A 17,928-nucleotide genomic window follows, 5' to 3' on the forward strand; every position below is an offset into this window, starting at 1 on the left:
CAAGATAATGACTCTTTCAGTAAAGAAAAAGAAGCTACCAACTTCCCCCCCCCATCAGCTTCCAAGGAAACTACTCGTGGAAACCTGAAGTGAACATCAAAACACCCTATGATCCTCTGATGAAATAAAAAGGAAAAAACTTATTGCCTCTTCCTTCCTTCTTCTCACCAGAAATATCTCAGATTTCCACTTTTGATCTTCATTTTCTCTATCACCATTAAGTGCAGAGACCTGGTTAGTGGGCTGAGACACTCTTAGAAGTTGCTGGGAACACTTCTTGGCTCTGTGAGAAAAGCTGACACCAGAGAGCAACGTCTCATTGACCTTTTGTGAACTTCACACTCCAGTCTCTGGAGAGTGAAAATCAGTCTCAGCATCTCTCGTTTCATTAGGGGAATCAGGGCAGTGGGACTTGTGCCTTCTTCATTCACACAGCTAGAAGTTCTGTGGAACTAAGCAGTATGAGATGACAATACAGGGAATTCCTAGTGACCTTTCGTGTCCCTGAGTCATCTATATATGCTCCCTTCCTGGCAGCAGAATCTTTGTTAATTAGCCAGCTGGTTGCATTATTTTTATGACTGACAGTTTTCAGACAATGAGAAATAAGCCCAGTGGGCAAAGTCCCTGACACAAAGAGATTAGTTTGAGTTTCCCTTTTTTCATTTCCAGGAACAGAACACCACTCCCAGCACCCTCTTTTTAGAAGATAAGTTGGTTTGCCAACTTCTATCAATCTGAAATAGTCCTCTCTCCAAATACTCCAGTCTGTTGCATTCTTTAGTTCAGACTGCTGTCCTTCATATAAATGTTAATCAGAACATTTTGGTGCTTCAATCCCCACATGCACCCACAGCAATTGAAGTCCAGGAGGGAAATAAAATGGAGTGCCCTGGACAAAACTTCTCTAACCCTAACCTACTCTTTGGAAAAGTTTCCACCAACTATTAAGTGCAACTGCTATTCAAGGCTTAATCTGGAAACCAGATTGCCTCGGTCATTTGGGAAAGAAATAGAGATGTGGATATCTTTTCAAACATCCCAGGAGGTTCTCATTAAATGCTCATTTTTCTACCCAAAAAGTGAATACAATATGGGACAAGTCACTTTCTGGTTTTATGTTACCTATAAAAGCCAAGCTGAAGAGTATCCAAGAGTGCTCTTCAAGTTTGGAAAGAGAAGTCCATAAGCAGCTATCTTTACTGTCATTAAGGAGGGACCAGAAAGGTCAAGCTTTGAAGATAGAAGGACTCATTAGGACACAAGAATGTTCATTTCTCTTTTGCCTTTCTAACAAGATATCCTCCTTAAGCAGCCTAAATCCCAAATCTTCAAGATTAGGAATGCTAAAGAAGGTATCCAAATATTACGTTGAACCACAGGAAATGACCAACAGTCAACCTTTACTGACCTCAATAAATGGCAATTTCATGTGGTTTGGTCTGATAGAAAAAATAATAATATTTTATTTTTGATGTACAAAAGTAATTTTGCACCAAGACAATGGCTTGAAAACAAAACTATCTTAACAAAGAAGGACTTTTATAAACTTATTCATTAGCTATATCAAGAGATAAATAAAATGGCTTCTCTCAACCTCCCTGCCCGCCAGCCGTCTGTCTTTAAGGCTCAGGCAAAAGTCTAGAGTCAGCCTTCTATGAGATAATCTAGAACTTTACTATACTGTAGAAGACATGAGGCAAAGAAGATGAGTTCACGAGGAAAGCTGCATAGTCCCTCAGGAGACTTAAAGGAAAAGGGTTAATAACTGTCTTTCTAGAATGCTGGGGGTGGGGGGTATTAGATGACTCCAGAAAGAAAACAAGAACAGCAGACAAGCAACTGAAAAATCTCGGAGGCTGGTACTGACTTTAAGTTTGCCATCCAGGGAAGCAAAGAAGTAAAGCCACAAATCAGAAAGAAACGGGCTCTTAAAACATAGCTCAGTTACTTGATTACTTGTAGTTAAAATAGAGAAAATAAAAGATTGAATAAATAGGTCAATAACACTGGCACTTAGAATACCCAAATAATACTTTATGTACACATAAATGCTAGACTTAATAAATACTTGCTTGCTGAGCTTCAAAACAGTCTCAGAAAACTAGAAGAGAATAGACCATAATGGCACAGATATAATCCAGTCACATGGGACCTCCATAGGAATGGCAAATATCTAGCACACCCTCCAATTTTCCTCTCCCACATCCACTGCAGACAACATTCATCAATCCTAGCAGCCTTCCACCTGAACCAGAAGGAAGTCTCAGCATCATCTTCAATACAGATTCCAGCTAATTTCAAGAAATCTGAAATGAAACCAGAGATGATGCCTGTTTTCCATAGCTGCTTATGAGCTCCCTGTGTATGTCTGTGTTAGCACTTCTATCTCCTCCTCAGTGATCTCTCTCCTGCCCCTGCAACCTATGTCTTCTGCCCCACCTTACTTTCATCCCCCCCTACCACCACCACCACTAGCACATATGCATCTTAAGTTCAGCTGAGGCAGGTTTTTCTTTTAGCCTATTTCAAATTATTCTTAATTCACCAACAGTTCTAAAACAGTGCTTGGCACAAGGTTAGAGCTCAACAAATATTTATGGAATTAAAAAATATTTTTATGCAGTATTGTTTTCAGTATTTTAGTTGTGCAGATTTTTCAGGGGCAGCTGGCTCATTCCCTGTGTACTGAACCTTTCCCAGACCTTCCTATCAGAAGGCCCCTCTTTTCTCTTCTTGCTTCAGTAGCCACATAGTGTGGGTAACTTTTTTACCCAACTTACCATGCTCTACCTCAATCAGTGTTTGTTAAATGGACTTAAAATAAGAACGGAGATCTGATCAAAAAGCTGAAATAACAGTGCCTCACAAGTGGGCGGCACTTTCACTTTTTCGGATATGCGTTAGATAGGGATTATCACCTCAATTTTATAGGCAAGAGAACAAAGGTGCAGAAGCAATCTTCTCATGCTTTGCTAATGGCAAAGGCAACCATCATCTGCTCAGGGCACCATGCTCTTTTCACTAGATAATGCTGCCATTTGATGTATTATTTGCCTCAATTGAGAATACATCATATTCTTTAATTCTATGGGTTTTAGAAATGATATACTTGTTTTATAGTTATAAGTTACACATTTTATATTTTTTATTCTAGTAGCTTTATTATACTTTCAAATTTAAATGTAAGTTACATTTTGAGTAACTTCATTAGATGGTTTTTAAAACAGAGCTTTTTTAAAAAACTTTAGTTTTTCAGCCCACTAATTATGATATTTGGGCCCTATTTTGTAGTTACTAATTAATACTATTCATACCACTCATAGCACTCATCCTGCATGATTGTGAATTCTTTCCCCAGGAGCCCAGAATTTTATTTTCAATATTTATTAGTTTTTGTTTTGTCTCTGTGTTTTTTAATATCCCTGTTGGCCAATCCTGGCTTCATTTAGGTATGGGAATATAATTTTTACAGCACTTGCTCTATCTATTATTATTCTGATTATCTGTACTCAGGGGGATGGAGCAAATTTTGTTACCTACATTTGAAAATGTAAAAAAAAAGTGAGGCACCAAATAGGGAACTGACTTGCCCAAAATCATTCAATTAGTTAATGATGCAGTGACTACCAGAACCCAGTTCTCTTGACCCGGGATCCTGCATTCTTTCTGCTCAAATCTAATGGGCTGTGTGTGAGCTGTCTTCTAGCCACAGAGCCCTCAGGGCCTGCTCAGACAATGAGCTCCTCACACCAACCCCCGCAAGGACACTGGGTCCTACACTGCAAAGCGCTTTCTCATTCCAACGCGTCATCAGCTCACTTTCCATCAGGAAAGGGCAGACTGTCCCAGACTGTGCAGCTGCCCTACAAAGTGAATGGAAACATCACACAGAGATAAAGAAGAAAGCAGAAATCTCATTCCACTGCTGCCTCAGGAAGAGAAGAAAGCATCCTTGGGGCTCCTCCATCTGAGAGCGGGCTCATCTCTAGAATATAAATGGCAGCGTCCTTCCCATGATGTTTCCCATTCTTCAGGCAGACAAACCACACAGTCAGTGGGTCACACACATGACTCAGGCTTCAATCTTGCAACAGGATATGTTTTTAATCCAAGTCCTGTGCAATTGGGCTAACATTAACTTTATTAGGTAATTACCTCTTTCAGAGGGCTGTTAACAGCGCTGTCGACAAGAATGTCAGCTTGCTACAAGAGATGTGCTTGCTGACAGCAAAACAAAGAGAAGCTGAGGCAGGTTTTTCTTTTAGCCTATTTATTAAAATTGTATGAGTAAGTCATTTTCTCCCTTGTGGGCTTTCCCTTGTAGTTTGTATGGAATCACAGCTGTTTGCATATAAATGCAATGGCCCAGCCTCCCTGTCATCCACACCAGCTGCCTCTGAGCCAGAGAAACCCCCTACAGGTCTTATCACCCACCCAGGAACTGACAGACCAGTGAGAGCCCACTGGCTTCACTTCACCGACCATCTTGTCACTAACCAATGACAGCTTCTGCCCTGAGATGGAAGAAGGACTTCTGGTGCCAGGTTACAGTCAACCTGATTGTCCTTATTATGATGGGGAAGAATTGGTCCCATCAGCCATTCCCCAAAAGAACATAATTTTACCATGAGACCCTCATGATTCTCCAAAGTTGAGCATATGTGTTCTTTAATTAGATGAATTTAAAAAACACCGTGAATGCTTTATGCCCCCTCCCCTTGGGGAATTGCAAAGCATGGCAACATCCAAAAGCCTAACATCTCAGAATCCAAAAGATTCTGTCCCTTGGTATTGAGGGTTCAATTGTATCTCCCTGCAAAACTCAAATGTTGAAGTCCAAATCCCTAGTATCTCAGAGCCTGACCTTATCTGAAATAGGGCTGCTGAATATGAAATTAATTTAAGATGAGACTGCATTGAAATTGGGTGGGCTTTTAATCCAGTCTTCATAAAAATGGAACAGATGGACAGAGGTATCCGCACAGGGAAAACACTCTGTAAACCTGAAGGCAGAGATCAGAGTGATACTTCTACAAGCTGAGGAACTCCAAAGATTGCCAGCAAACTACCAGAGGCTAAGGGATCAGTACAGAACAGATTCTCCTAGGCAGCCTTCAGAAGGATCCAGTCCAGCCCCAGATACCTTAGACTTCGAAACTCCTGAACTTTGTGATCATTAGTTCCTGTTATTTGCTTAAGCCACTGGGGTTTGTGGCACTTTGTTCCAACGGCCCTAGAACACTAGAACACAGGACAATTTCCCTGCAGTCACACAGATAATTAATGGGAAAGCCAGAGAGAGAATGCAGGCCTCTTGGCCTGGGGAAACTGTTCCATCCAGCACAGCACATGGAACATGCTCTGTGTTCATTCCAGTGCTTCAGGTCCTATGGCCTGTGGCAAAGAAATCGAACGGGAAGAGAGAGGTGGCAGAAAGAAAGGAAGAAGAAAAGCAGAACAGAAAATGATACTCCTGCTTCTCTTTTTTTTACTTACAGGGCCCTCAGTAATGAAAGTGAAAGTTATACTGGTAATGATAGCTAAATTTGAGTGCTTGCTATGTGACCAGCACAGTTTTAAGCATTTTACACATGGCATCTAACCCTAACAGCAAGTTAGATGCTGCCAATTCTAACTACTTTGCTCTCTACCTCTGGGCTTTCACTCAGGTAATGCAGACAGAAAAAAAGTCTTTGCAATGGGAGGTCAAATAAAGCCACTCAACTTGTCCAATAGTTAAACCCCAGTAAAGCCTCTAAAGAAATGCTTATCACTGTGTCCCAGTGTTTCTCCAGAATGTGAGCTTTTTAGAAAAAGAGTACTTTGATTACTTATATTCTGGGCATCAAGATATGGTCCATTTTATTCAAGTACTTTTATATATTTGGTTCTTTCTGATCGTGTTCCTTTTATGAAGCTTTGCTCTGAGGATTTCTGTTTGCAGTATAAGGAGCAGGCTGGATTAAAGGCTTCATTCAGGAAGCAAAATATATGAGCCTTAGCATCTTTATACATTAGAGCAGATCCATTCCGTAAAATTTCCACTTGGCCTCCCCTTTGATGCGAGGCATGCTGAGCCTCCAGCACTGGTGATATGGTTACACAGTCACTGGCTTTTCTGGGCAGGTTTGATTTCAAGGGTCCTGCCCCATTGCCAATGCACATACCAGAGTCTGAATCACAGCAATGCTCAAAAATAGGGTAGCCATGATATTGTATATTCTAGGCAATTTAATTATTAATTTTAGGTAGGCTGTTAGCCAAATAATATTTCCAAAGACGCCTCAACACTCCCTTAATGTCACCCATTTATGCCTAAATATTAACTTTATTTTGTAACACCCCCCCCCAATTTTTTTCCTTCTAGGTGTATAAGAATTAAAGGACAGATAGAAGAAAGTTATACAGAATATAGAAAAAAGGTTGCAGGAACTTAAAATACCCTCTCATGCCAGACTGAAGAATGTGATTTAAAACCTCAAAGATTTTTTTCTTGCCCTGAAGCAAACAACCACTGTAATAATTTAACTGAAACTTTCTATTACATTAGTCGCTAAATTTAAAAATGTAAATCTTCTGAATATAGGCAACAACTAACAATCTTTCTTCTGGTTAAAAGGTTTATCCTTCAAATTTCCTTATTCTAGATTCTCTGAAATTTCACATCTTTTTTTTCCCCTTAGTCTATCAGAACATTAAAAATGCATTCTCACATTCTTCTTTAATCATGATTTTCCATGTGTACTCGCAAATGCATCTGATTTAAATTAGAATCTTGAAATGCATTGTTTAGAAAAGAAGAATCTAATTCCAAAAATAGTCTTATGTCCATATTTTCTAGTTTGGGTATAACATGTAAAGTGGTTGGTACCAGACCAAAGCAAAAGAGGGGCATAAAGGGAAGGGAGCAAGGATGGGAACCGGAAAGACAGTAGAATGAATCAGACCTCACTTTCCTATGTTCATATATGAACATACAACCAGTATAACTCCACATCACATACAACCACAAGAATGAGATACTAATTATAAGTTATACTCCATGTATGTATAATATGTCAAAATACACTCTACTATCATGTATTTCTTTAAAAAGAAAAAGAAAAAGAACAAATAAAAAAGCCCAAATAAAAATAAAGTTTTTAAAAGAGGGGTATACATCCAGCAGGTTTTAATCTAGATAGAAAGGACTAGGAAGCAAATAACGGAGAATCCACAGTTATCTAGGCAATAACTAAAATTATATGCTCATACTGATAGAAAAGTGTATTTGGAAATATTATGCTCCAGCCCATTGCATGATTATAATGCCAAATAGAACCTTTTTTTAAAATCACACCAAAAATCCAGATGCCATGCTCTTGATCTCTGTAGAAGGTACCCTATATCTGTAACACACTAAAACCCTAATTAGGTGCAAGGCCAATTGACTGCTCCTTCTTCTCTCAGGTCTGTCTAAATTGGTGGTTTCCACAAATTCCTGGACATCAGAATCACTGGAGCTGGGAAGTCCCCACCCCAACTGAGTGCCCTCCCAATGTTTCTAATTCTTCAGGTCTGGCGTGGGGCCCAAGATGTGCATTTCTAACAAATTCCTAGCTGATGTGAACCTGCTGGTCACTGGATCACACTTAGAAACTTTGGTCTTCAACAAACAAAAATATGCTGTTTTAATAACCAAAATAATTACTGAGATAGTTTATTTTGTGCCATTTTTCTCCTGTATTTGAACTCCTACCTTACACACAGAGGACTATGAAGATCCAGATTGGACGGCCAGACTGCTATACTGATGAGTAACCATTTCCATATTGTTAAAAAAAAAAAAAAAAAAAACATTGATAGGCTTTTACAAAGAGAAGAACAAACATACCTACTTATGGCTGAAAACCCATCACTTTTGATTCAACAGTGAAAATCGTGCTCAATTTAGTGAACCCTCTCCTGAGACTTGCTCACTCAAAAGAAACATTATGTTTCATTCAGTGTCATCTGGAGCGCACAGTCTTCTGTTTGGGGGTATTGTGACTTCTGGGAGTCTCAGGAAGTCTGGGTCATAGGAAAGAAATTCAGAGAGCTAGAATATCATCTCATGAACCATCATGTGGCCTTAGAGAAAGAAGTCACCTCCATTGTCTTCGTTTTCTGCTATTTCTTAGCCCTCCAACAATTTCTCAGAGGATGGTATCCTCTGTACAGGTTTTAATGGGTACCTGCACATTCTTTGATAGGTTTAAAGATGAGCCCTCAGGTTTGAACACTGGCTTTTAATTTCCCAAGGCTACTAGAAAACGGGGTTTAAGAGGTTAGCAGGGAATGGCACTTTAATAATCTCTGAAGACATTTGGCAGGGGCCCCTCTGGTGCCCTATTAGCCCTGACTCTGATGCTGCCGGGGTACCCAGCAGGGGGCAGTGCTGCCTGCCTGGAGTCTGATGGGAATAAACAGCCATGCAGCTTTTCCCGAGAATAGCTTTTGGTTGCTGTGTCTGTAGTTTCTCTTTTCCCTTTGCAACTAATATTCCCTTGGCCTGATCCAAAACCTCCAAGGCCTCCTTCCCAGAAAACCCTTCCTGATTGCCAGCACTTCAGAGAAAATCACTTCTTATTTAATTACTCTGACAAACACAAGGGAGACCATTTCACCCTCTCTCTTGTCCTGACCCAAAGACAGAGCTGAAATGGAAGCACAGCAAAAATATGTCCTTTTGAGAAATTCTTCCAAGTGAAGGGCAAAGGAAGAATAGGGATCCCTTATAATTTAAGTACATCATTTTGGCCTCTACTTCACCAGCTGCTTATTGCTATGTGCAGGATTTGATATTTAGAGGAGATATCTGGGATGTCTTTAATCTGTTCTCCTCCCCAAAAGAGTGCAAACCCAAGCTCTTCCCATGACAGTCCTGGAACTAGAGCCCTGCTTTGAAGGAAGGAGAAAGATGAGAGAAGTTGGCTCTATCCGGGTGGACCTGTAGGTTCTACAACCAGAGAGAACCTCCATCCCAAATATTCCTCATGGTATCCTTTATATGGTTTTGGAACAAGAAGGTTCAGTTGAGATTTAGATTTGTCATTGTCATGGGCTCTCAATGGTCCCCAAGCTCCTTAAGTCAATGAAAGCCCATCTCTACTATGAACTGGCTCATTCTCCCACAACTTCATGCAGAAATGACTATATCCACCTCAGTCTTGAGTGCTTTGATCAGTCCTTGTCTCACTCATCCAGAACCACTGACTCTTGGAATGAGTGAGCAGCGTGGAATTTGGGGTATGTGCCTGGCATGGGGAGAGGAGAAGCAGGAACCCACTAACCACAGACTTGACCATTCCACACATTTACCTAAAAACAGCCTGTGCAACACCTCCTCTCATGGAAGGAATAATTACCTGATTCCCAAGAGGGATTAAAATCCTTCATTCTGTGTGCTGGTTTTCCAGCAATTATGTGCACACAGAAACTTTGTGAGCCTACTAACGTCTACTTCATCCCCACATGACCTCCTCCTGTCTTGACCACATGTATCCCTCTGTCTCAAGGACCCCTTTCTCCTCCCACCATCATTTGCCACCTCTCCATCCCTAGAACTCCTAGGTCCAGGAGTGGGTGGTCTAGCTCTGAAACAGGCTAAAATCCATGCTCAAATACTTGTACCCCCAGTCATATTTGGAATGTCCTGAACTTCTGTGTTTCGGCATGCACTTTTCTAAAATGGGAATGATGATAACAGAGTTAATATCAGAGAAACACTAGAAGGGTTCAATTAAACAAAATTATATTATGTAGAATTCTTGCCATAATGCCTGGCTATTATTACTCTTCGAGACTAGGTTCAAATGCCACCATGCACTCTCGAATCTCTTCCCTCCCACTTTTGTTCCCTGAACATGAGCCTTCTGTAGCTATTAACACATATATTATCATTACAGGGTGGCTTCATGATGTAGAACGCAAACCCTACAGCCTTCTTGTCACAACTGGGGCTGATCTCTAGGAAGCCATCCCTGCAACACCTCATGCCTAAAACCGTTAACTGGAACTCTTCCAAACAGCTTAATTTTTTTAAAAGTAACCTTTATTCTATGGTATAGCTCATAATTGCGCCATAAGTGAAGGGAATAATTTTGAATTTTATAAGTACATGACAAGATAGTCAACAACTTACTCTCTCCTTCCACAGGCTTCCTGAAAACCAGCCCCTAGCTTGCCAGTTGACCCCGCTCTGGTGCAAATCTATATAGATGAGGTGCCATCATGGTCAGAGCTCCCTCGTTTATAAGGACGGGTCCCCCCCCCATGCCACACACTGGTGGCCATACCCACTCTTGAGTAAGTGCTGATGTGAAAGCTCATTTTCCTTCATGGGAACCAAGAATCCCTAGAAGGAAAAGAACCAGAGCAAAAACTCAGGCAGGGGACCCATTTGCATCTTTGACAAGTCCCTGGCAACCCCTTCTATGGTCTTCTCTCCTCCCTGAATGTTCCCAGTACTTCCCTGTCTCAACTAAAATCCAGCCCTGCCCTGGAGAATTCCCTTTTGTACCCCTGTGCAAAGAAAGTGATTCATTCTGCTATAGCTTTGTAAAGCAGAGATGAGAGTATGCTTTTGTCCTCCAATGCTTCTTCCAGGTCATATCCTGGCACTTTAAAAACAAACAAGAAAAAAAATATATACCTTCTTGGAGATTTGTGTCAGTCTCCCAGCCCTGCTGGCTTCCTGAACATGCTGGCAGCTGGTCCCTAGTCTTCCTCTATCTTCAAACTCTGCCATCTTCCCATGCATCTCTTTTATTCACATCAGCAGCCATCCACATGAATATACACTCTCAGTTCTTTCATTTCCTTGTGTCAATGCATCCCTCTCCACTACGGACACCTCCTCTAGCCTTTGGACTCTGCCATTCCCTAGAACCTCCAAAACACCAAAACTAGATATCCATTCCCGGTCCTTCAAACTGATCAAGACCTCGATCCCTCAAACTAGACTTTCTTTCCCTGTCATTACTTGCTTTCTGACCAATGCACCTTCACCTCAACCATTTTCTTGCTGGAAATCCTTAAATTCTTCACCGATTGCCTTGGTCAAATTCATCCGACTTTCTGCCTTCTGCATTTCTACATCTGGACGTTAAGGAATTCTAAAGGGGTAAAACATCAGTACTATTTCCAATGATGAAATTCTGTCCCTCTGCTTGGTCCCCAGCTATCCCCTGGATATTTCAAATTTTCTTCATTCTTCTAACAGTCCTATCTTAACGACTCTCCCAGCAGTCTCAGCACACAGCCTTTTTTCTTCCTGCTTCACAAGAGAAATAGGCAACATCAGATAAAGTATCTCCTCTCCTTCCAGCCGCTACACATCTGCACATTTATCTCTTCTACATCATCATTTTCCCTCTCTCTCCTATCACAAGGGAGGAGGAATCCTTCCTTCTGCATCAGCCAAATCCCTCTGCTTGCCCACTAACATATGTGACCTCTGACTTCTGCAGAATCTTATAATATTAAATCTTATAATATTTGTACCTCTTCTGACCCTTTCCTGCAATTTGTACTTTCCCCATCAACAATGAAATATGCTTGCCTAAAAACAAAAGTAATTTTTTTTTTTGCAGTACTAGATATTGAACTCAGGGATGCACTACCACTGAGCTACATCAGTATTTTATTTTGGGACAGGATCTTGTATATTGCCCAGGCTGGCCCCCAACTTTGGATCCTGCTGCCTCAGCCTCCCAAGTACCTAGGACTATAGGCATGCACCACTTCACCTGTCATGAAGCTTCTTGATGAGATGATTTTCACATTCTGCTTCCACTTCCTTACTGAAATCTCTCTCTGAAATTACCAGACTTTTGCCAGTATCTCTAGTGAGAGCTGTACCATTGAATTCAAAAGACACTATTCAGTCTTTATCTTTTCTTCTTTCCTGCAGAATTCGACATTGATAACTACTCCTTCCTACTTGGAAGTACTCTCTTCTTTTGGCTTCCATGACACCATATTCTCCTTGTTTTCCTCCTTCCTTACCACTTACTTCTGCTTTGAAGGCCTTGCTTCCTCTGTCTGCCACTTAAATATTAATGTTTATTTTGATTCAGTTATTGAAATTCCTTCCAGCTACTTATTTATTATCATAGAACAAACTACCCTCAAACTTAGCAACTTAAAGTAATATTAGCTTATAATGCTCAAAATATCAAGGACCAGGAATTTAGGCAGGGTTCTGTGGGGCAATTCTTCTGTTCCATGTGGCATCACTAGGCTCATACATAAATTCAGCTAGTGGCTGGGCTAGGCTGGAGGGTCTAAGAATGTTCATCACATGCCTGGCACTTTGGCAGGCATGACCGAAAAGTTGGGAATCTACTCCTGTCGAACTTCTCCATGTCTGCACCATCACTGTCCTCCCTCTCCTGAACCACTGCACTGCCTTCCTCACTGACCTCCCTCCCTGGCCATGCTGCCTCTTCCATCCCATGACCACAAGGAAGCCAGAGAAGCCTCTCTGTAATGCATATTGCATCGTAGCACTCTCCTGCTTGAAGCACTTCAACAGCTTCCCATTGCCCTTAGGGGGAAGCCCAAATGTCACAGCACAATCAATGAGACCCTTTGTGATTTGTCACTGCTGAGACCTCTACCTTCACCTCCTGCTTTATTCTTCTTTATTCTCAGTACTCTGCAGTATTGATATTTCCACACACACCATGCACTTTCTTCTTCTCCAAGCCTATGTATGTTTTGTACGCTTGGGAATATTATCCTACCCAGCACTCCAGGACCCAGTGCACATGGACAAGTGTGTTAGTGTTCTCTCTCTCTCTCTCTCTCTCTCTCTCTCTCTCTCTCTCTCTCTCTCTCTCCCTCCCTCCCTCCCTCCTTCTTACACACACACACACACACACACACACACACACACACTATCCCTTTGTTTATTTATATATGACAGCAGAATGCATTGCAATTCTTATTACACATATAGAGCACAAGTTTTCATATCTCTGGTTGTATACAAAGTATATTCAAACCAATTCGTGTCTTCATATCTGTACTTTGGATAATAATGATCATCACATTCTTTGTCACTATCAACATCCTTCAGATCTTGGCATGGACAAGTTATTCTCAAAACACTTGTGTGGTCCCCAACCAGGCAGCATCAGCATCACCTAGGAACTTGTTGGAAATGTAAATTCTCAGGCCTGATTCTAGACTTACTGAGTGAGAAACTTTACAGATGGGTTCTAGAAATCACCATTTTAACATTCCCCTTACTTAACATTTCTAGACCATGACCATAAACATGACAATGATATCTCTTCAGAATGCTGTATAGAGGATCCATAAGATAGTGCACATACTCCAATTCTAGTGCACTCTAAAGTCTAAGAATCACTGGCTAGCTAACTCTTCTTCTGGGTAGCTTTCTCCAGCCTAACTCTTCATCCAACAGGGGATAGAGATCTCTCGTGCGTGTCCACAGTCCTCCATCCTTAACCTGATCTTAGCCCTTATCATAGAGTAGTAGAATTGCCTTCTTATTGAACCCCAGTGTTATCTTTCTGAGCTCCCATAAATAGGACTCTATCTTGTTTACTGATGTGTCCCCACTCTCTGTATCATGAACACCACAGTAGTAATTAGTTAAGAAGTTGTAAAGTCAAGAGTCAAACTGAAAGTGCACATACCAAACTTTTACAAAGGTACAATACAAACACCACAGAGATTTCATTCACTGAGGATAATTGTAATTAGCAGCTGGGTTGAGACTTCAGGGGTCTTTTGGGAGGGGTTACTATTTATTTTATTTTATTAACCTTTGCATAAGAGAAAGGAGACACTGTGTATGTACAAGATATCTAACTACTAAAGAGGGAAAAGATATGCACTGTTGAATCTAGTTAAAGCCCTGAAAATGAACCACCTGACCCTAGCCCTGAAGTGAGATAAACCAAGCTATTCATATTCCCATTTCTGCATGACCAGTTCCTCCATTGCTTGCATTTTAATACACTAACTATGTTTACTGGAGTTTCTAAAATGCCACTGAATCTTTAGAAATTTGGCAGAAAAGAAGAATCTGGGTCATGCAACTGTGAAATCTGAATAAGGTATAATTAACATGCCCATCAGCTTTCACAGAAGTGATGCTAGTTTGCAAACTATTCATTAATCTGCACAATAAAAGCAACTGGGTACAATGCAGAAACCAAGCTGAAGATGAGAGGCTTAGTATAGTGCTAACCCAAAGTTGGGTTAGTGGTACATAGGAATGAATTGCTTCTATTTTCTGCTTAGAAAGACATGACTATTTAAGTATTTGGAACTAGAGTTATCAAGAGTGGCAATATAATTATTGACCCTCAATGCTTTTAAATATAACTTTATTATTCACAAAATACTCTCCAAATTATGGAAAACATCTCATGAATTGCTGTGGAACTCAGGGGTGGCAGTGAGGGGAACGCCTCCTTGTGTAGGGATAAAATGTAAAAATGGCTACATCTCAAAATCAGGAGAAACCTGTATTCAGGTCCCAGATTTTACCTATTATTGTGGCCTACTTAACATTTCTGGACCTTGACTCTAAAATAGGGTAATAATACCCCTCCAGAATATTGTTTTGAGAATTAAATAAGATACTGCATATACACTAATCTGCACACAGCTAATAGTTCTCCTTTCTATTCTTCCCAGGCAGAATTAGTGACATCAGAAACCAAATGGACTATAGAAAACAGTATGCTAGTTCCATAAACAATTGAAAAATAGAATTGCCATTTGATTCAGCAATCCTGAGTGTAAATCCAGAAGAATTCAAAGTAGTATCTTGAAGAAATATTTGCATACAATGTTGCCCACAGCATTATTCACAATAGCCAACTTAGCTACTTTTACCTAAAAGTAGCCCAAATGTCCCTCAACAGATGAATGGATAAATAAAATGTGGTATATACGTACAACAGAATATTATTCAGCCTTTTTAAAAAGAAATAGGGTCATATGGTTCATCATGGATGAAACTTAAGGTTATTTGCTGAGTGAAATAAGCCAGTCACACCAAGACAGATGCTGCATCACTTACATGAGGTATCTAAAACTATCAAATTCACAGAAGCAGAGAGTAGAATGGCAGTTACTGTGGAAGAAGAAGAGGAGGAGGAGGAGGAGGAGCTGTTGTTTAATGGATACAGAGTTTCAGTTTCACAAGATTGAAAAAGTTCTGAAAATCCATTGCACCATAATGTAAATATACTTAACACTACTGAACTGTTTTTTGTTTTGTTTTGTTTTGTTTTTTTATACTGGAAATTGAACTTAGGGCACTTTACCACTGAGCCATATCCCAGCCCTTAATTTTTTTACTTTGAGACAGAATCTCATTAAGTTGCTTAGGGTCTCGCTCAGTCGCTGAGGCTGGCCTCAAACTTGCAATCCTGTGATCCTCCAAGTTGCTGGGAATTACAGACATGCACCATCACACCCAGCTTCAATTGTTCACTTTTTTAAATTGAGTAAGATGGTGAATTGGGGGAAATGTGGTTTATTTGATTATGATTCAAAGAAAAATTTTTAATTGAAAAAAAAAAAACGTTGACCAATTCATTCCCTTTGCTCCCTCTAATACCACGTGCTTCTGCTTTCCTTGATACTCTTGTCTCAACCCCCTTAGCTCCCACCTTTTAACCCTCCCACCTACCATTGGATTGTTGAGGTTCCCTTGGTTCTTCTTTTTTGTTGTTGTTGTTTGTTTGTTTGTTTGTTTTGGTACCAGACATTGAACTCAGAGGCATTCAGCTACTGAGCCACACCCATAGCCCTGTTTTGTATTTTATTTAGAGACGGGGTCTTGCTGAGTTGCTTAGTGCCTCGCTTTTGCTAAGGCTGGCTTTGAACTTGAGATCCTCCTGCCTCACCTCCAGAGTGTCTGGGATTACAGGCGTGCACCCCTGTACTAGCCCATCCTTTCTTCATGCTCTCACATCCCCAAGGAGTTCAGCCATTTCTCCAGCTTTGCCAACCATTTACATGCAAGTGACTGTTATGACTGTTCTACCACAAATCTAAAATAGTCTGCATATCTGCTAAGTAAATGAATACCTAGATCTCTATCCCCTACCCAATTCAAGCTCCAGTAGTTGCAACCATATTTCCAACTACTTTCTGAATACCTCCAACCAGTTATCCCATAGCCCCTCAAATTCAACAGGTCCAAAACTTAATTTATTTAGCTTATCCTGGGGGAAATTCAAAAGTTCCTGGTCTTGGTCTTAGTTAATGTTATCCTCATCATTCTCCCAACCTGTTTTGACCAGTTATCTAAACCCTATTTAACTTAGAAATGTCTGGGGAATCTGACTGCTTTCTTCCTTCCTCTAGGACTCATCATTTCTCATTTGGACATTTGCAGTCACTTTCTCCCTATTGCTTTTTGCTCCTCCAAGGAGTTCATCCTCGGAAGGGAGATCAGTAGAGGGGAGGGAGAAAGGGGAAATGCTGGGGAATGATATTGGCTAAATTATATTGTTATATGCATATATGAATATGTAACAAATCCTATACAACTATACTTCACCAATAAAAAAAATATGGAAAAAAAGAAGATCATCCTCTTTTTCTAGGTGTTTCTTTCTAAAGGATAAATCTCATTTTGTAGCTACATTACTCTACTAGCAACACCCCAGGCTCCTGTCTCTTACAGTGCTAATTCCACATGTGTTAGGGCCTACAAAGCCCCTGTATTCTGAACCCAACTTGTTCTTCCAGGCCTTCCTCTCTGCCCTCAAATCCCCCACCTTAAAGACACATTTCCCCTCTTCCACTAGGCCCTTCTGTAACTCCCTGTACACTGGGTCCATGACACACCCTCTGTTGAACAGACTCTCCACCACCCCAACCCTCTCTTCCTTGAAACAACCCGTTTCTCATGAGTACTGAGTAAACACCAAGAAGCCATACAGCTAGGACAGAAACAATTTCATCTTGAAAATTTCCCTCCTCAGCAAGTGTTCCAACCAGCTTAGCTATAACCAACTGGTTGTAGACAGAAATATTCACTCAAAATTTAGCTATCCACAAAAAAAGATGAAACATGGAAAGTGGAGGTTTTAACTGGCAGTAGATATAATAGTCAATTGGATCAAAGTAGCATAATGGCCAGGATACAGAGCTTTTCAAGCACCTGTAGGTGGGTTGGCTATTTTCTCAGCTTCTACATCTGTCTAATGAAGAATAATACCTACCTCATAGAGTTGTCAAACTTTGCATGAGATGATATGTGACATGATTAACTCAGTACCTAGCATAATGTAATGGCTTATGAATGGTATTAAATATTGCTATTACATAGAATCAGCCTTCTCAGTCTTCTACTTAGGCATTTCTCCTCGATAATAGGCCTCATTAGCATCTCCAGTGCCACTGGAGATGGAAATAATAGGTGACGTCTTAAACCCAATAAGATAAAAGTGTCATGGTTTTAAGACTGAACCATGTTTCTTGTGTGTGTGTGTGTGTGTGTGTGTTTCATATAATACTTGAAAATATATATATATAACTAATAGCAGTTAAATATAGTTAGTGCAATCTAATTCTGCTAATTTTTTCAAATGACACAATTAAGTTTAATTACCTAAGCCATAGGAATGGATTTGCATTACTGAGAAAATGACTTTTAAAGAAACAAAGTGATATATTTACTGAAAGCTCAGCATTGTTTAGAACCAACAAGACAGTTCTAGGAAATATCTCTTACTAGTATATAACTAGCCTTATTTGCAATCTGAAATTATTATGGCGTGTCTTTGCTATTGCAAGCCACTTACTTTGATGTTTTGTGCTGTTTTGTTGTTTTAAAATGTTTTCATCCCTGGGCATAGCAGCAGCTATTCTACTTCTAAAATGAACTGTTCTCACAGTTGCATT

At 40.3% G+C, this 17,928-nt stretch overlaps 2 protein-coding genes across 53 annotated transcripts in view; one reads left to right on the plus strand and one right to left on the minus strand.

Annotated features, from left to right (window-relative positions):
* Positions 1-17,928, plus strand: part of LOC110597581 (LHFPL tetraspan subfamily member 3 protein) — a 518,310-nt gene that overhangs the window by 379,220 nt on the left and 121,162 nt on the right. The window lies entirely within an intron of this gene.
* LOC120891895 (uncharacterized) overlaps positions 1-17,928 on the minus strand; it is a 210,890-nt gene that overhangs the window by 177,361 nt on the left and 15,601 nt on the right. The window lies entirely within an intron of this gene.

This window comes from Ictidomys tridecemlineatus, chromosome 2 (assembly GCF_052094955.1).
Source record: "Ictidomys tridecemlineatus isolate mIctTri1 chromosome 2, mIctTri1.hap1, whole genome shotgun sequence".
Classification (NCBI taxonomy): domain Eukaryota; kingdom Metazoa; phylum Chordata; class Mammalia; order Rodentia; family Sciuridae; genus Ictidomys; species Ictidomys tridecemlineatus.